This window comes from Anomaloglossus baeobatrachus (genome assembly GCF_048569485.1).
Source record: "Anomaloglossus baeobatrachus isolate aAnoBae1 chromosome 1 unlocalized genomic scaffold, aAnoBae1.hap1 SUPER_1_unloc_4, whole genome shotgun sequence".
Taxonomy (NCBI): Eukaryota; Metazoa; Chordata; class Amphibia; order Anura; family Aromobatidae; genus Anomaloglossus; species Anomaloglossus baeobatrachus.
Genome location: NW_027441777.1, coordinates 724,750 through 743,325, shown reverse-complemented (window position 1 = coordinate 743,325; position 18,576 = coordinate 724,750). Strand labels below are relative to the sequence as shown.

The window sequence follows — 18,576 nt, the reverse complement described above, 5'->3', positions numbered from 1 at the left end:
TTTTCAAATAAATTTTTTTTTTTTGTCGGCAATTTTTTTTTTATTACTGTCAATTAGTTATGTCGGGTATCAAATAGACGCCGTGACATCACTAATTGCTGGGGTTGATGCCAGGTGACATTACACATCTGGCATCAACCCCATATATTACCCCGTTTGCCACCGCACCAGGGCAACGGGATGAGTTGGGGCGAAGCGCCAGGATTGGTGCATCTAATGGATGCGCCACTTCTGGGGCGGCTGCAGCCTGCTATTTTTAGGCTGGGAAGAGTGCAATAACCATGGCTCTTCCCACCCTAAGTATACCAGACCCCAGCTGTCAGCTTCACCTTATAAATAAAAAAAAACCCCAGCCTGGGGAGCCCTCCAAATTGATCACCAGACAAGATGAAGCTGTCAGCTGTGGTTTGCAGGCTACAGCTGTCTGCTTTACCCTAGCTGGCTATCAAAAATAGGGGGGACCCCATGTCATTTATTGTAATTACTCTTTTTGGGGGGGGGGGCTAAATAAAAGGCTAGTCACCCTTTAGTGCCACATGAAAGGCACTAAAGGGCGCCAGCTTAGAATATGCAGGGGGTGTGATGTTATATATGTTTGACATTATCCATTCATTCATTGTAGCATTTTAGGCTATGTGCCCACAATCAGGGTTTGCAGCGATTTGGGCGCAGAGTGTTTTCCTTGCATCCATAACGCTGCGTTGTGCAGTAGAAGCACAGTGGAAGGATTTTTAGAAATGCCAAGCCCACTGCTTCTTTTCTCCGTAGCATAAACTGACCTGCGGCATGGCTTTCTGAGCCTCAGCATGTCAATTTATGTTGCGGAGACAAGAGTGTTCTTTGCAGGTAAAATAGAGCTAAAGTCCACAACAGCCTGAACTCAAATCGTGGGCATGGGCAGCTGCGTTCTCCTATGGACAACACTCACATCTCTGCAGGAAGGCTAACACTGTGTACTAGACGACATGTCGCTGGATCATGGCCACATAGCCTAAAAGTGAGAAATTTGTTGCTACAGCAACATTTTTGTGAAGTACCTGTGGATTCAAAATGCTGACTATACTCCTGAATAAAATCCTTGAGGGGTCCAGTTTCCAAAATGGGGTCACTTGTGGGGTGTTTCTTATGTATAGGTACCCAAGAGGCCCTGCTAATGTGACATGCTGCGCGCAATTTATTTCAACTTTTCCAAAATTCAAATGGTGCTCCTTCCATTCTAAGCCCTCCCCATTTATCCAAACAGAGGTTTTTGGCCACATGTGGGGTATCCCTGCGCTCACAAGAAATTGGATAACAACCTGTGAAGTCCATGTTTTGTTGCTGCCTCTTGAAAAAATGAGAAATGTGATGCTAAATCAACATTTTTGTGAAAAAAATGAAAATTTTCAATATGGCAACCTAAGCTTATTAAATTCTGTGAAGTATTCATGGATTCAAAATGCTCAATATACACCTAGATAAAAGCCTTGAGGTGTCTTGTTTCCAGAAGTGGGTCACTTGTGGGGGACCTCCACTGTTTTGGCACTTTAGGGGCTTTCCAAATGCGACATAGCATCCGCTAATTATTCCAGCCAATTGTTCAGTCAAATGGCACTTTTTCCCTTCTGAGCCCTGCTGTGCACCCAAACAGTTGATTTCCACCACACATAAGGTATCAGCACACTCAGGAGAAAAATTGGACAATAAATTTTATGCAGATTTTTTTCCTTTTACTCTTGTTAAAAAAAAAGCTATCTGGTTGAAGTAACAATTTTGTAGTAAAAATATATTTTTTTTATTTTCACAGCTCAACATTATAAACTTCTGTGAAGCACCTGGGGGTTCAGGGTACTCACCAAACATCTAGATAATTCCTTGAGGGATCTATTTTCCAGGATGGGGTCACTTGTGGAGGACCTCCACTGTTTAGGCACCTCAGGGGCTCTCCTAATGCAACATGGCGTCCGCTATTGATTCCAGCCAATTTTGCAGTCAAATGGCACTCCTTCGCTTCCGAGCCCTGCCGTGTGCCCAAACAGTTGATTTCCACCACATATAAGATATCACCAAACTCAGGAGAAATTGCACAATAAATTCATGGTGATTTTTTTCCTGTTACCCTTGTGAAAAAAAGCTACCTGGTTGAAGTAACAATTTTGGTGTGACTTTGAGTACCTTGAGGGGTGCAGATTTTAGAATGGTGTCACTCTTGGGTATTTTCTGTCATTTAGGCCTATCAAAGTCACTTCAAATGTGACGTGGTCCCTAAAAAAATGGTTTTGTAAATTTTGTTGAAAAAATGGGAAATTGCTGACGAACTTTGAACCCTTCTAACCCCAAAAAATGTTGTTTCAAAAATAGCACTGATGTAAAGTAGACAAGTGGGAAATGTTATTTAATAACTATTTTGTGTGACATAACTCTCTGGTTTATGGGCATAAAAATTAAAAGTTTGAAAATTGCGGGGCCTGGCCTGGACGCAGAGCGGGAAAGTCGCATGGTGGCTTGGCTCCGGTGAAAACTCAGATTCAACAGCTATTGTGACCTTCCTGGACCTGAACTCAGTACCCAGTGACACTTAAAAGATCCCCGCAGACTTGAGGCTCCGATCGGGAACATCAGCAGACCGGGAGAGAGAGGAGGAGTGCCGGCGCCACTCACCCTGAGAAGGCCTGTATCTCTGTTGAGCACAAGCGGCGGAGGGGAAGTCCCGCAGCGTGCTTGCAGTGAGCGGTGCTTCTGCAAAAGCCGGGCAGTGCTCTGGAGGAGGGGAGCGAGCGGGTGCCCTGAGATCAGCGGCAAGGAGCAGCAGTCTAAGACACACAGAGAACAGGAATGCTGACACCACTCACCCTGAATGAACCCGGTCTCCTGGTGAACACACACAGCGGAAAGGAAGTCCTGGAGTGGGGTTGTGGTGAGTGGAGCTACTGAGGCAGCCGGTGCAGTGATCTGGAAGAGTGGAACGAGCAGGGGCCCTGGCAGCAGCGATGAGGGGCAGCAGTGTAAGGTCCTGAGCAGGGTGGAGAAGAGCTGCGGTGCTGCTATCTGCCGTCCTGACCTGGGGGCTGGAGCGTGGTCTTGTGGCAGTGTAGGGGGAGGGGCGCCTCGGCCCCCTCTTCCCTGATATCAGTGAGGAAGAGAGAAGGAAAAGAATTCGGGGCAGTGCCTCAGAAGTGTTTTTCAGAGCCCGTCATCTCTATAGATAAAAACTCCTCACTTTCTGCGTTATACTCTACTGCCATCTAGTGGTCATTAGAACAATAGCTTGCTGTAAAGAGATTGCTACAGAAGGGAGCCATGAAAGAGATATACACCCCTGTATAATGTCTGCGTAGACGGGGGGGCTCGCCTTACCGCCCATATAGAAGACATAAGTGGACAGCTACAATTTTAATGGTCTAACATCAATAAACAATATTGCAAGGAGATACAATACACTGCACAGACTAGATGACAATCTGGCTGGACTGAGGAGGAGAAGAGGACCAGGCTGGTCATACAGATTAAGAAAGGGGCAGCAGTTTGTGACCCCTCTGGACAAGTTTCTTACTAAGAGAGATTGTGTTGCGAGTGACCCCATGCCACCAAAGTCACAACGAGAATCAACCCATAAAAGTACCCAAGCGAAAAATAAATCTGTGTGGTCGGATCCACTGGATATGGAACTGGACTCTACGCCCTCACTGTCTGCTCTGGTGTCTCAGCAAGAAGACGGGGGAGGGTCAAGTGACTCCCCATCAGAAATTGAGTCGAGAGATATGGAACACCATTTTGACCACAGAAGATTAAAAAAGTATCTGGATCTCCTTCCTACCAAGGAAGACTTCAAATCCCTGATTTCGGACGTGAAAGAAACCTGTAAGTCAGAAATTAACTCAATCCGCCAAGATGTTGGGCTACTGGCAGATAGAGTGGACTCAGTGGAAAGAAAGCACAATGCCACTAGACAGTACATCATCAAATTACAGAAGAACGTGACTTCCTATGCTCAGGCTCTGAGTGAAACTAATAAACATCTGGAAGACCTGGATAACAGAGGACGCCGTAATAATATCTGAGTGAGAGGTGTCCCTGAGGCCACGGGTACTGAGGATGTCCACGCCATACTTGAAACCATATTTAACACTGTGCTGGAGCGCCCTGTAACTCAAAGGATTAAATTGGACAGAGCACATAGAGCATTACGCCCCAGGGGGCCTCAAAATCAATCTCGTGACATGATTTGCTGTGTCCACGACTTCCAACTAAAAGAGTCCATTATGACTAAAGCCCGTACTTCAGAGAGAATTGAATATCAAGGGACTCGGATCCAATTATTCCCTGATCTATCTTAGATCACCCTACAGAAAAGAAGACACCTGCAGCTACTACTTGCATCCTTAAAGGATAAGGGTATCCGATATCGCTGGGGGTTCCCATTTGCCCTCATAGCCTCAAAAGATGGTCGTACGGCTGTGCTACACTCTACTCTGGACCTCCCAGCCTTCTGCAATGACCTGGGAATCCCTCCACCCTCCCTGGTAGACTGGGAATTAGAGATGCCATCTAATCCACTCCGTCCAGTCTGGCAGCAGGTGGACTCTAAGGGTGGAATCTCCCTCATCACAGCCTAAAGCACGATCGGGTCCGACCTGAGATGAAAACATTTTTTTTTCCTTCCTTCCTTTGGGAACTGGAGCCCCTTGTTTGAATCTCTGGCTTCAAGCTGCAGCCCCAACTTGGGGGAAGTGGGGGGTGGTTTCATGCCCTCCCCTGTTTATTACAGGGACTTTGGTTGGTCCTTTTTTTTTTTCATAAGTAGCTGTTCACTTTTTTCTTTTTTGATATTAATATATTTGGTTATGACTCCTCATAATATTTGTATTGGTTTGCTACTAGGGCGGTGAGAATTGAATACTCCCTATTGTAGATGTTTTGAATCTAGCTTCCGATACTGACTGCGATAGCAGAGTGTCCATAGCTACAAACCCCCTTTAAGGATTAGAGTTACCCTGGTTCCTCCTATGGAAGAGTTGGTAAAGGAGGTTAGGGATTAGATATTGGTAAAGTTTTACGTTATGCCAATTTTTTCTTCTTTGACCCTGGCCGGAGAGGACGATGGCGGAGGTAAAGGCTTTTGCCCGTGGCTTCACTCCTCTCCAGTGGCATTTGTGACATGTAAATGTTATGCTCTACGTGTTATGTGTTTTGTCATTGTCTTTTCCCATTCCTTATGTGTCTACCCTGATTGTGGTGAGGGAATCTTCTGTACCCCATTGAGAGCCATCCAGCACGGGTCTTTAGGCAATTTTGAGATGGGCAATACCCGGTTAGCCTTTGTATGTAATGCTAATTATGCTTTAAACTACCACAATTTAAAATATGGTTAAAATTTTAACGTTAAATGTTAAGGGTTTAAACTCAAACATTAAGAGGCGTATGGCGCTTAGTGAGATAGCGAGCCGATGTGTTTTTTTTGCAGGAAACGCACTTGAATCTCAATGGGAACTGCAATTTCGCTAAACATCTGTACCCCTCAATTTTTTTAGCTTCCCAGGAAAGGAAAAAAGCCGGTGTGGCGATTTTGCTATCAAGGACCTGTCCCATTCAAGTTACTACCTCTCTGGCAGACCCACAGGGTAGGTACCTTATCCTACAAGGATACAAAAGAACATTTACGCCCCTAATACCTCCCAGATCCTCTTTTTGAACCGGGTGTTTCTCAAAATCACACGCCTTTCCTCTTCAGCGTGGATTGTGGGTGGAGATTTTAACACTATTTTCTTTGACTCTTTAGACAGGTTGACCATTAACAATCAATTGTCGAGCCTGTCTCAGCGTAAATTGACAGCTGCCTTTCGAAGACTGATCCGCAGGTTTGCCTTATTTGATTTGTGGCAAGTTAAACATCCCTCGGAAAAAACCTTTACCTTCTACTCTTCCCCCTTATGGTACACACACCAGGATTGATTTCTTCTTTGGCAACATTCAGGCCCTTAGATTGACGTGAAAGGTGGATATTGGTGCAATAACGTGGTCAAACCACGCGCCAATGACTCTCACCCTCGATCAGACAACTCCATGCACAAGAGTCTGCCACTGGAGGCTCAATGAGTCCCTCCTCAAGAGAACTCCCTACAGAGACAAACTGGAAGCAGGACTCATAGAATACTTCGAGAACAACGAGGGGTCAGTGCCTAATTTTTCTATTGTTTGGGAAGCACATAAGGCCGTCTTTAGAGGGCAATGCATAGCTTTGAGCTCCCGTATCAAAAAAGATAGACTATGTCAAAGAGACCAAATCCTCAGAAGTCTCAGAGACTTAGAAAATAAGATGACCCTTAACCCATCAATACGTACCCTTAGAGGTATAGTAAGGACTCGTGCCTAACTGAAAGACTTAGCGGTCAATACAACAGAAAATTTACTACATTATAGCAAGCATAAATACTATGACAAAGGAAATAAATCTCACTCCCTTTTAGCCCGCCAACTTAGAGAGGATAGGGGGAACTCATCCGCTTATGCCTTGAGAGATTCGGGGGGAATATTTTCTATGACCCCACTAAAGTTGCAAAGATCTTTCAGGATTATCTGTCGAGACTCTATTCTTTGCCTAGCTCCCTTCCTGCAGACCAAGGAAAGCAGAGGGAGCTAATCCACTCCTTTCTTGAGCAGTGTAAATTGCCTACTCTTAAGCTGGGTTTACACGCTGCAACATCGCAAAGGACATCGCTGTAATGTCACCGGTTTGGTGACGCAATAGCGATCTCCATAAGTCGCTGCTAAGTCTCTGGTGAGCGTTCAACCCGGCAAACCTGGCCAACAACTTACCAGCGATCCGGACCTGCAGAGCGACCTGGCTGGTTGTTGGGGACGTTGATAAGCAGCCTTTTGAAAGGGAAGTTGCTAACAAAGTCGCTAAAAAGGATTCACACACTGAAACTTCATGCTGCACAGCGGGAAACAAAGGACCTAGGAATGGTCCTGAACGACTTGTAGTGATCAGCAACTTCCAGCAACTTCACAGCAGGGGCCAGGTCGCTGATAGGATTCACACACTGCAACATCGCAAACAACATCGCTATTGCGTCACAAAACCGGTGACGTTACAGCGATGTCGTTTGCGATGTTGCAGTGTGTAAACCCAGCTTTACTCAGAGTGCTGTAAATACACTGAATAAAGAAATCACGTGTGAACAGATAGGAGAGGAGCTTAAATTACTTCCTAATGGAAAATCACCAGGTCCAGGCAGCCTGACATACTTTTACTACAAGACATTTGCGGACCGACTCACCCCCTATTTAGTTAAATTGTTTAATAGCTTCCTCACGGGCTCCCCTATACCCACAAGTATGTTACATTCTTATATTATGCTTATAGCCAAACCGGGGAAGGATTCTATGGAATGTGCCAATTACAGGCCCATAGCACTCCTTAATGCGGATTTGAAAATCTTTACTAAACTACTAGCTTTACGTCTTTCAGTCCTACTCCCTCACCTAATACACAAAGACCAGGTGGGTTTTGTCCCACGTAGGCAGGGGGGGGACAACACCAGGAAGATTATTGATTTAGTAGAAGTTGTTAATAAGACAGAGAGTGAAGCACTCCTTATCAGTTTGGATGCGGAAAAGGCGTTTGACCGTCTGGGGTGGCCTTTCATTTTGGAATTTCCGGTGCATTTATTACTGCCCTGAAAAGTTTATATTCATGCCCCTCAGCATCGGTCAAGCTTCCTTATGCCACATCTCAACCCTTTCCAATACACAATGGTACTCGTCAGGGATGCCCTTTGTCTCCCCTTCTCTTTGTTATGTGCATTGAACCACTGGCCGCTGCTATTCGCATTGACCCTAATATACGGGGAGTAATGGTGAGAGACAAGGAGTTTAAGCTATCCTTATATGCGGATGATGTCCTATTGATTTTGTCCCAACCACATATCACTCTTCCGACTTTGCATTCATTACTACTACAATTTGGAAGTCTGTCAGGGTATAGGGTCAACCAGAGCAAAATGGAATCCCTGCCTCTTAATATTCCACAGGGGCGAGTTTCCTCATTACAGGAAAACTACAACTATAATTGGAAAAATATATCCTTGAAATACCTGGGGATACAATTAACATCTAAGTGTAAGCTTTTATACCAGCAGAACTATCCTAGCCTATTTACTGAGATAAAGAGGCTCCTGCTCAATTGGAACAAGCTCCCATTGTCTCTGTTTGGAAGAATCTCTGCAGTCAAAATGTCTGTCCTGCCGAAGCTACTTTACCTATTTGAGACCCTTCCGGTGTGTGTACCATACAAAGAGTTGCGCAGCATTCAGTCTATTATACTTCAATTTGTTTGGGCCCACAAGAGACATAGAATTAAGAAAACGACTTTGTTTGACAGTAAACTGAGAGGCCGCCTAGGGGTCCCTGATATTACTAGGCACTATTGGGCAGTACACTTACGTCACATCCCTGCATGGTCTAATCGCTGTGCCTTCTCTAGATGGATGGAAATAGAGAAGTTATGGCTCGCCCCAATACACCCCAACTCCTACCTCTGGGGCACCTAATCTAATAAGCCTGACCCACATACCCTGGGCCCTATAGCCTTCACTAAGAGGATATGGGACTGCTGTGTCAAAAAGTTTCCACTTATATCTGAACACTCTCCATTGACTTCTTTTCTTTTTAATCCCAGAATGCCAGACGGTATGCAGGGTGCAGCGACTAAAACATGGTTTGACAGGAAACTCTTTTGCTTTGCTGACATAGTAGACGCACACTCCAGAGTCCTTCTCCCCTTCGCCACCATAGCTGCTAAATTTAATCTCCCTGGCAATTCCCAATATCGGTATTTACAAGTTAGACACCTGATGCATTCCCTTTTTACCTCCTTAGAAGTCTCTATCCCTACACTTTTTGAGAGATTGTGCAGAGCTGGGGTCTCTACTAAAGGCCTCATCTCAGATATATATCGTATTTTAATTACTCCCTGCCCAGAAGATAAGCCAGATCATACATATATGAGGAAATGGGAAGATTTCCTTGGTGAGACCATTCCCTTGTGTATGTGGAAACGGATCAGGGATACAGCCTCAAAGACATCTTCATGCTATGTCTATAAGGAAATATCAGTATAAATTACTCATGTATTGGTATCACACCCCATCACTATTACATAAACTAAACCCAGCTATACCTGACAACTGTTGGAGGTGTGGAGCTGTAGGAGGAGACATACCGCACATATTCTGGGTATGCCCCATTATCCAGTGCTTCTGGAGGTTGGTGCAATCTCTTATATATAAAGTAACTGACCTTCGGGTTCCCCTGGATCCTAAATTCTATCTATTAAATATACCACTTTTTCAGCTGGGGAAAAGAGTGAAGCGGTTACTGTTACATATAACTACAGCAGCTAGATGTTTGATTGCCCAAAACTGGAGGTTAGCCCATCCACCCTCACTTACAGATCTTCAGTCTCGGATACACGATGTGAGAAGGATGGAGCATCTATCTGCCCTGTCAAATAACACGGTAGATCATTTTGAGAGGGTTTGGTCACTTTGGGACACTTATAGGGACAATAAAAAATAATAGTGAGGTATGGTTTTGATGGAAGCCTGATATACCCACCCTCACCACTCCACCTCCCCCCCCTTCCTTATGTTCCCCTGTCTAGTATTGTATTGTTTGTCTTGTCACATTCCCTGTTTTTAGTGTATTAGTGGATAATAAGATATGTATACTGATTTTGGTTTACAGCTATTGCTGACATGCTTGTGAGACATATCTATGCATTCATGTACTTTTTCTGTGTCTGTTTAAAAAAATTTAATAGAACATTGTTACAAAAAAAAGTTTGAAAATTGCAAAATTTTAGTCAAATTTCAGATTTTTTCACAAATAAAATAAAAAAAATATCCTAAATTTACCTCTAACATGAAGACCAATATGTGACGAAAAAACAATCTCAGAATCACCGGGATCCATTGAAGCGTTCCAGAGTTATAACCTCATAAAGTGACACTGGTCAAAATTACAAAAAAATGGCCTGGGCATTAAGTACAAAATAGGCTTCGTCTTTAAGGGGTTAATACTACATTTATTTCCTCTTTTTGCTGCAGGAACATATTGGAGTAAATGAGGAACTGGTGAATATCTGATATGATTGCACATGATTGCAGTAATTACCTTTGTGAATATTAACCCCACATTTGCTGGCACCAGTCATGCGGGACAGACCCTGTTATTATGGAGGCTGTGAAGATTAATAATAACGGTGTCTATCACCGTACTTAATCCCTTCAGTTTTCGGAGTGTCTGCCGTCCGGCCCGGGGATTTATCTACTTCAGTGATTTTGAAGCGGTTTTAGAATTTTTACTAATAACCAAGATAAAGTTCATTATCTCAGCTAGAAACAAGTAGAATATATCAGCTGTAATCCACACATCCGCTGTAATCCACGCATCAGCTGTAATCCACATGTGGAGGTGGCCTGAGCTATAGCTTTGTTTGTTCAAATGTAATAAGAATATCTGTGTATGCAAATCAAAATGTAGATGTCATTGCATAATTATCTGTGTGTCTATATGGCAATCGCACAGACCCATAATATGATTCTAAGCTGTATAGTCATGAAGGGGTTACCAAAGATAAGTGAACAGATGTACAAACAATGAAAGTCTTCATGATGATGAGCAAAAGTCTTATCAGTAGTTTCACATAGAAAGAACGTATAATTAATGAACAGATGTATTTTACAGCATACTGGGAAAAACTAAGGAGTTGAATACTCCTTACTCCCTGTTCTAGCTTGAAGGTCAAAGTTGCATTCTGTATAATTAAGTTTCTTCCAATACATGAGTTCAGTTGGAGACGCTAGCTCAAGGAGAGAACACGTCTTGTGTGATCATTGTCTTGATTCATTAATATCGGCACTGATATACAGCTAATACGGCACCGGTCTCTGGATACTATGTATGAAGATGCCATTAGCTATCTTTACCGAAATTTCTACCTTGACAGATGGCGCATCCAACGTGGAGCCCCTCCAAGGACGCATTGCCAACCTGGAAATACCGATGCTTTGGACGTCTCAGACTGAGATCTCCCTCTCCTCCAAACAGGCTGATCACCTCCAACCCCACGGGTGTTACAAACTGTGTATTCACTACTGTTGTGGTTGGTTTTGGAGAGGGGGGAGTGACGGGCTGTGTGTCCTTATCAGTGTTAAAAAGGTACCTGATTGTGACTCAGGGGTGGTGCCCGCTGGGGCTCAGTAGCACAATCCCAGCCCTGAGAGTGTCACACGGGATCCAGAGGACGGTTGTTAGGGCAGGACAGATGGTGGTGGCCGGATACAGCTAGTTAGACTAAACCAACCCAGTTATTAATTAAAGACGCGGGGAGGGTACACCAGTGATCTACTGTTTTTGGAAGATCAATGACCCAAACTTTGGGAAGATCTGTGACTAAGTTTTTGGGATGTTTCCTGAACTTTTTGGAAGATTAGTGACCTAATTTTTGGGAAGATCTGTGACTAAAGTTTTGGGCTAGTTTTTGACCAATCTCTGGAAGATCAGTGCCCCAATTTTTGGAAAGATCTGTGATCAATTATTTGAAAGATCAGTGGATTAATTTTTAGAAAGATCTGTGACCAGGTTTGGGAGAGGTTTAGCTGAGGGGTTGCCAGCTAGTATAGAGGTGTGGCCTTAAGTTCCGTCCAGACTCTAATGCATGCCGCATAGTCATAAATTAGTGTAATCCGGACACCACCAAGATAGCAAAAATGTTCAGACATAAAGCTGAGAGGCCTGAAGGTAACAAGAGATTGTTACTTGATGCGTAATTCCTTGACAAAATAACGCAGATATTGCTATCAGAAGGATATACTGAGGTCAAAGATGAAGATCAGCAAGGGGATGTTGTGTTTTACTATAGGTCATTCAAGTCTAAGAATGGTTTAGGGGCACTAAGGAAGGTTGTTTTGTTGCCAGTTCGCAGCCTGATCCTGGACAAGTTCCGGAGTTATTCACAGATGTTGCAGTCGCACCCACTAGCCAAAATCCCTTTAAGTCTTTCTGTACTGCCCACTACTGCCTCTATCACACCAGAAGTACCAATTGAGAAACGCCCCCGTACGACCCAGCCAGCTGCACATGTTATCAGTGTGGCTACCAAAACACATACTGGAGAGATGGTTGTAATAATTGTGCAGCTCACCGCCCACACCTGAGTTACGGCCATAAGCCTGTGCCAATCCTCCCTGTTTTAACTCCTGGAGGAGGTTACTATGTGCCTCCTCTACATCAGAGAACAACCGAACAGACTCAGGAGCCGTTATCCACACCCATATCCCTGGCCCCTCCTGTACCTATAATACGGTCTCTCCCCCCACCGGCCAGTCTGACGCCACACTCCCCATTTACTAATCCCCTCACCTTTGATTCCTCTCCTTCCTCTAGGACACAGTGAGCTTTACCCCGAACCTGACGAGGAACAGCCCTCACCCAAATATGTCTCCTTCAACCCCACCCAGTCAGCGGCATTCATCCACTGCCTGCCAGATCCCGAAATTAACCCTATGAGATTTTATAGAGAAATGCTACAGGCCCACCAGTTGTATTTAGCTGCTCTGAAGGACCTTGTTAATCTTGTTGGGGATGAGAATTAAGTAACCAGAAATACTTAATTCAGCCATTTCATAGACTCAGGTATATAGTTTAGTAGATGTAAACTAACACATATTTATGCATGACTTTGTTCTTTTTTTACCAACACGTATATATAGGTATATTGCATATTCAGTGTATTTTCCTTAACACAGTATATATCAGCATATGTAATTTGAAGATGGCTGCCACATCCTGTCTACACCCGGGACGATGAACAAAGGAATTCCTAAAAGCCTGGACTGACTAATCAAGAAGAGGATATGCTAATTTCTATACGTCTTGAAGCCCCGACCTACGATACTTTCTTGGACTAAAACTTTTGTTTACACCCTTTTACTTCTCGGTATAGGGGCTTTGTCTAAGAATAAAGTTTCAGTTTTGCCCAGCGTCTGTCGTGAGTGAGAGGGTCATAATTGATTCAATTAATTGTTATTCTTTCTCATTGTGCACACACGACAATATAATTTGAAACAGCAGTCAGAACCTGAGTGACCGGATAAGTCACGTCCTTAACAGCTGGCAACCCAGATGGGACTACCGTAAGAAGGATTGGCCGAATTTCTCTCTCGGATGCAGGAGGCCATTTCCCAGTATCAGGGGACCACCGACAGAGACCTGATCACTCTAAAAAAAAAACACAGGTAAGTTTCATATACAATGTATATGACGATTTGCCTGTGAATCGTTGGTCTTCGGCGAAAGCTTTGACCTCTGATCTGAGAGGGATATTGACGCTGTTGACCCTTAGCGGGCCTGTGTCCTTCGCCGGTAGTCTAGAACAAAGAAAAGGACCCAGACTCCATAGGTGCTGGTTCCGTGGGTAATACGGATCTGACTGTCTGTCTGTATTTCTGAGTTGTAAATGGGGGTTTTAAGCTCCACAGAAAGCCTGTAAATTCTTTGATCTGACTTAGTTCTCAAAGAGTTAATTGTCTGCAGTCTCTCACTGAGAGTAAGCGGGGGTATCATACATCCAACGGCTGTTTAATCAGGGAAGAGGGGGGTCTGGGAATTACGCAGCAGCAACGTGCCTGCAGTCTCTCTCACTGAGCGGAAGAGAAGGGGGCTAGCAAATTACCCATCGCTGCTTGGAGTGAAGAGGCAGAGGGAGGAGGGAGCAGGAGCCCATGGACGCAGCTGCATTCTTTCACTAAGAGGGAAGAGGAAGGAGGGGTCACTTACCCACTGCCCTAGTCTTTACATTGAGGAAACAAGGAGGAGGGGGCTAGTGTGAGTGACTGGGAGAGAGCACGGAGCCCAGCTAGTCTACAAGTGCTATTTTGTTTGGAATTTAGAACATAAACTAGTTGGCCTATGCATTTTTATTTGCAATTGAGTTTGTTTTGGAACAGAGAGATAAGGGAACTGGCGTTTCCCCCAGTGTTTGTATCACATCTATTGCCGTGTTTATAGCCGGAGAAATAGGAACACGTGGAGAACGGTATATAGTATCCACGTGTTGGACGCTGAAAATTGCGTCCTCTTTACACGGTAAAGAGGGGGAGGGGTTTCAGGTGGAAGATAAGTGTTTGAATCAGCGTATTCCCCTGAGTATTAACTCATGCACTGCTGTGTAAGACCCCGGAAATAGGGACGTATGAGGAATGGTATATAGTGTTCATACGTTGGACGTCGTACGTGTGTCCTTATTACACAGCAGGGGAAGTGGGGAAAAGGATTCAGTTGGAACCGGCTGGTCCAATTAGAGCACTATGTACTCTCTGTTCAAGAAGAAATGGGTTCTTCTGGAAAATGCTGAAGGCGCTGTCGCCCTAGTTAGAAGACGGGAAGGGAAAAAATATACGAAAAATTGTAACAAATTGTGTAAAGTAGTTGGATTACCACCAGGTGGCAGGCTGCAGCCCATTGTATGGAAGTCCATATTGACCTCCAGTAAGGGTATACTTGAAGACAATAATTTGTTAGATACAGCAAAGGCTTGGTTTCGGACAGCTGCAGTTTTGCAGAAAGAAGGCTGGCAGGAGATTGAAGTGGACCAAGGAAATGTTAAACTGTATGGTTATGTTTTAAGTGAAAAATCAAAGGTTCAAGTGACAAATTCACAAACCTTATTGCCGCCGTCTTACAATAGTACCGCGGCCGGTCCAGCGGTCGGCCCAGACGGGTGGATATGCCCTGTTTGTGATTGCCAAAATCCTGATTATTGTGATGTTTGTTATAATTGTGGAGGACAAAGACCTCATTCATTGTCTGCTATAGCTCAAAGCCCCTCCCATTGCCCCCCTTTGCCTATGGCTGTTTCTGACATCACTAAATGTCTTCCTTCAACTGTGCCCCATTGTCCTCCTTTGGGAGTTATTACATCCGGTACTAATCAAACCCCTCCTTTGTATGCTGGAATGCTAACTGGTTTACAGCCATTAAAAGTAACACCCCTGGCTTCGTCCGTAGCTTCTGCCCCTCCCATTACACCCATAGTGTCCCAAAGTGGCAGCACTCCCGGAAGTCAGGTGCCTGGAACTTCCTGTGGCGGCCATCTTGCTACACCCACTGATGGCAATACACCTCATAAACCACAACTACTTTGTCCAGTCATCACCCCGGCCGGCACCTATTATAGCCCGGTGCCTGAACCCGGTATACTTTGTCCCAATCTTCCAGCATCCTCAGTGGCACTTCCAGTTCTGAAACCTCATAGGCCCCCCACCACATACTACCCGTTCTGTACTGTCACATGTGCTTATTGATCTCGATCCACCCAGACAGGAGGCTGTAACTTATGCACAGGACGATGTGGCTTATGATAACCCCCATACGGATGGAGGATCACAGGATTCATTTTCTACGGAATCCGTGGAGTTGGACCCTGTCTTTCAGCGCTATTATGCCTGTGGCAATGGCACCCTCCTCCTCTCAGTTGGAAAAAGAGACATCACTACCATGTCTGTAGGAGCCGTGGTTAATCCTGCCAACGGCCACAGAGGTGGCCTAGCTGCCCGTATAGTCAAGGCTGGGGGCGAATCTATTCAACGTGACTCAGAAGCCCTAGTACGTTCACAAGACCCTGTCCAACCAGGACACATTGCTATCACAGACCCTGGCAACCTGCCCTGCGATCTAGTCAGTCATTCATGCAGTTGGCCCACTTTATGATTCCAATCAACATGACACCAGTTGACGGATCCTCCGAGAGGCAGTTGAAGCAGCCATCCTACATGCTTCCCAGACCTCTCATACCCTGATGCCTTTACGGTCAATAGCCTTGCCTCCCTTTTCAGCTGGAGTGTTTGGATTCCCTATGCGAGCTTGTGCAAACGAGATTGTTAAAACCATAATGCCCCTAATCCATAGCTAAATGTTGAATTTACAAGAAATTCGTCTAGTCAGAAGTTTGGAAGCGACTGTTAAGGCACTACTGGATGCCCTTCAAGGATACGTTCGCCCATCCAAACCCACTACCATCTCCAGGAGATTACCTATTATGGTTGAAGATGCAAGTGATGATCAAGTACCAGTCCGTACACAAAGCAATACCCGACAAGGATGATTCAGAACCCTTGATGTACATAAAGGTGACTCCTGGACAGGCAGCCACCTTAGTCTCCACACTGACAGACCCAGAGGCCCAACCTATGCCATTCTACCACCATATTGTACAAATCCAGAAGATGTATGCAGCTACAAGGCAAGATTTAATGTCACTGGCCCAAATTAAAGCAGGAGACTCCTATTGGCCAGTCATGGAAGGGGCCCTGAATGATTCTCGCCTGTCTTCTGAAGAAACCTGGCAATCCGGTGTCACTTTTTGTGAACAGTTGAAATCCCCAGCACAAGACCGTTTATCTGATCAAGCTACTAGCTTTAAGGATGTGATTCAAGAACAAGCAGAGTCAGTTGAAAAATACGCTTCCAGACTCACACAAATGTTCGCAGACCTCGGATTCTCACAACAAATTAAGCCTCAGGCTCAGCTTCTGTCATAAGCCTTTGTCGCTGGTCTGAAGGAGGAGCTTAGGAATAATATAATGAAGACTCGCCCTGAAATTGAAAATACCACCATGACAGATGCTATTATTATAGCAAACAGCTTCCAGAATAATATAAAGCCCTCCAAGAAGGCGATGGTTGTCCTGACGGAAGAGGACTCAGAGGACCCTCAATACGTCATGTCTAATGTATCACCATTTCCTACGCAAGTGTACCCTCCCGCCATCCATCAGGCTACAGCCGAACCTTCACCACAAATTCACAACTACCCTGACCAGAGAGGAGTCAGAGGCCCTTGCTTTCGGTGCGGAAGAGAAGGACATATTAAACGTGATTGTCGAGTGCCACCTAACAGGTGTTACTCTCAGAATGGCGATAGACGACAACTGAGGAGACAATATCTAGAACCTCAACAAGCTGTCTAAAACCAGGCCCAATTACAGCCACAATGATGGTCAGGCACGCCTGAACCTGCCATGGCTTCTACCACAAGTGCCTTTTCCCCTTGCTCTGCAGTCACCCTACTGGTAGATGAGAACCCAATCAAATTCATGGTGGACACAGGTGCGGCCAAAACGGTTATTAGACAACAAGACTTACCATTATCAGTTCCTCTTACTTCAGACACTTTCACTTGTGTTGGTGTAGATGGCACACCAACTAGAAACCAACTCACAGTGCCGGTCCCAATCGGCCCTTTCCCTGAAGTTTTGACCAGACTCCTGGTGTCGCCTACCTGTCCCATTAATCTTCTGGGTGCTGACCTCTTACACCGTTTCTGAGCCAACATAAATTTCAACTCCGATGGCATGACGGTAACTTTTCACAATCCCAATACATCGGAGGGAATTGAAGACGTGTGTATTGTCTCAGCATTGCCTATAATGCTCCTGTATCGAGACGATCCCTTGTATGGAATACCTGACAGTGTTATGGCCCTTATACCGCAGTCTTTATGGTCAACGGGACCTGAAGATGTTGGTCGTCTGCAAATACCCCGTCGTGGTGCATCTTAAGACTGGGGCCCAGTTGCCGCAGTATCCTCTGAAATCCATCCAGGAAGAAATCACTCAAACTGCAGATATCAGCTCTCCTCGTAAACAGGGCTCTCATTCGCTGTGTTTCGCCATGCAATACGCCGTTGTTTCCTGTTAAAAAGAAGACGTCTAAAGGAGAAGCTCCTAAGTTCTGGTTACTGCAAGACCTGAGGGCAGTCAATGCTGCTACTCTGTTAGAGACCCCAGTGGTACCCAATCCACATACTCTTCTGGGACAGATCCCACCCTCAGCGACCATTTTTACCGTCATTGATCTCGCCAACGCTTTCTTCAGTGTACCTCTACATCCGGACTGTCAATATCTGTTCGCTTTCACGTTCCAAGGGGGCTAGTATACATGGACAGTCATGCCACAAGGAGCACAAAACAGCCCTAATCAGTTCACTCAAGCGATGTCTATCATTCTCTCACCATGGCAAAAAGAGCATCCGGAAGTGGCTCTTTCACCTTTCACAGTATGTGGACGATCTGCTCCTCTGTGCAGGAAGTGAACAAGACTGCTACGATTTCTCTGCATCTTTGCTCCAGTTCCTTGCAGCCCAAAAATTGTAAAGTCTCTAAAGCAAAGGTTCAGTGGTGCCAACCCAAAGTCGTATTCCTTGGTCACTGTATTTCACCAGGCTCCAAACACCTCATGGAGGATAGGAAAGCGGCCATTGATGCTTTATCTTTCCCCAGGAATATCAAACAACTGCAAGCCTTCTTGGGCCTCATCACCTATTGCAGACAATGGATACCAGACCCTTCCAGAATCATGCAACTGTTGTACGACGCTGTTAAGACCAATCATATCACATACAACGACTCTCCTGAGGATTATGACAAACGATACTGGGCTTTCGAAAAACTCAAAGACGCCATCTTAACAGCCCCAGCGTTGGGCCTTCCGAACTATGCCTTGCCATTCACTCTTTTTCTTCATGAGATCGAT

At 45.0% G+C, this 18,576-nt stretch overlaps 1 protein-coding gene across 4 annotated transcripts in view; it reads right to left on the bottom strand.

The window, feature by feature from the left end:
* The window catches only part of LOC142258673 (uncharacterized), a 333,416-nt gene that overhangs the window by 20,033 nt on the left and 294,807 nt on the right, over nucleotides 1-18,576 (bottom strand). The window contains exon 1 of one of the 4 annotated variants that reach the window (XM_075331296.1): nucleotides 2,832-3,107. The exons of the other annotated variants lie outside the window; for them this stretch is intronic. The gene's annotated coding sequence lies outside the window, so the exon portion shown is untranslated. Of the gene's footprint in view, nucleotides 1-2,831; nucleotides 3,108-18,576 lie in introns of those variants that run through there. 4 annotated transcript variants of the gene reach the window in all.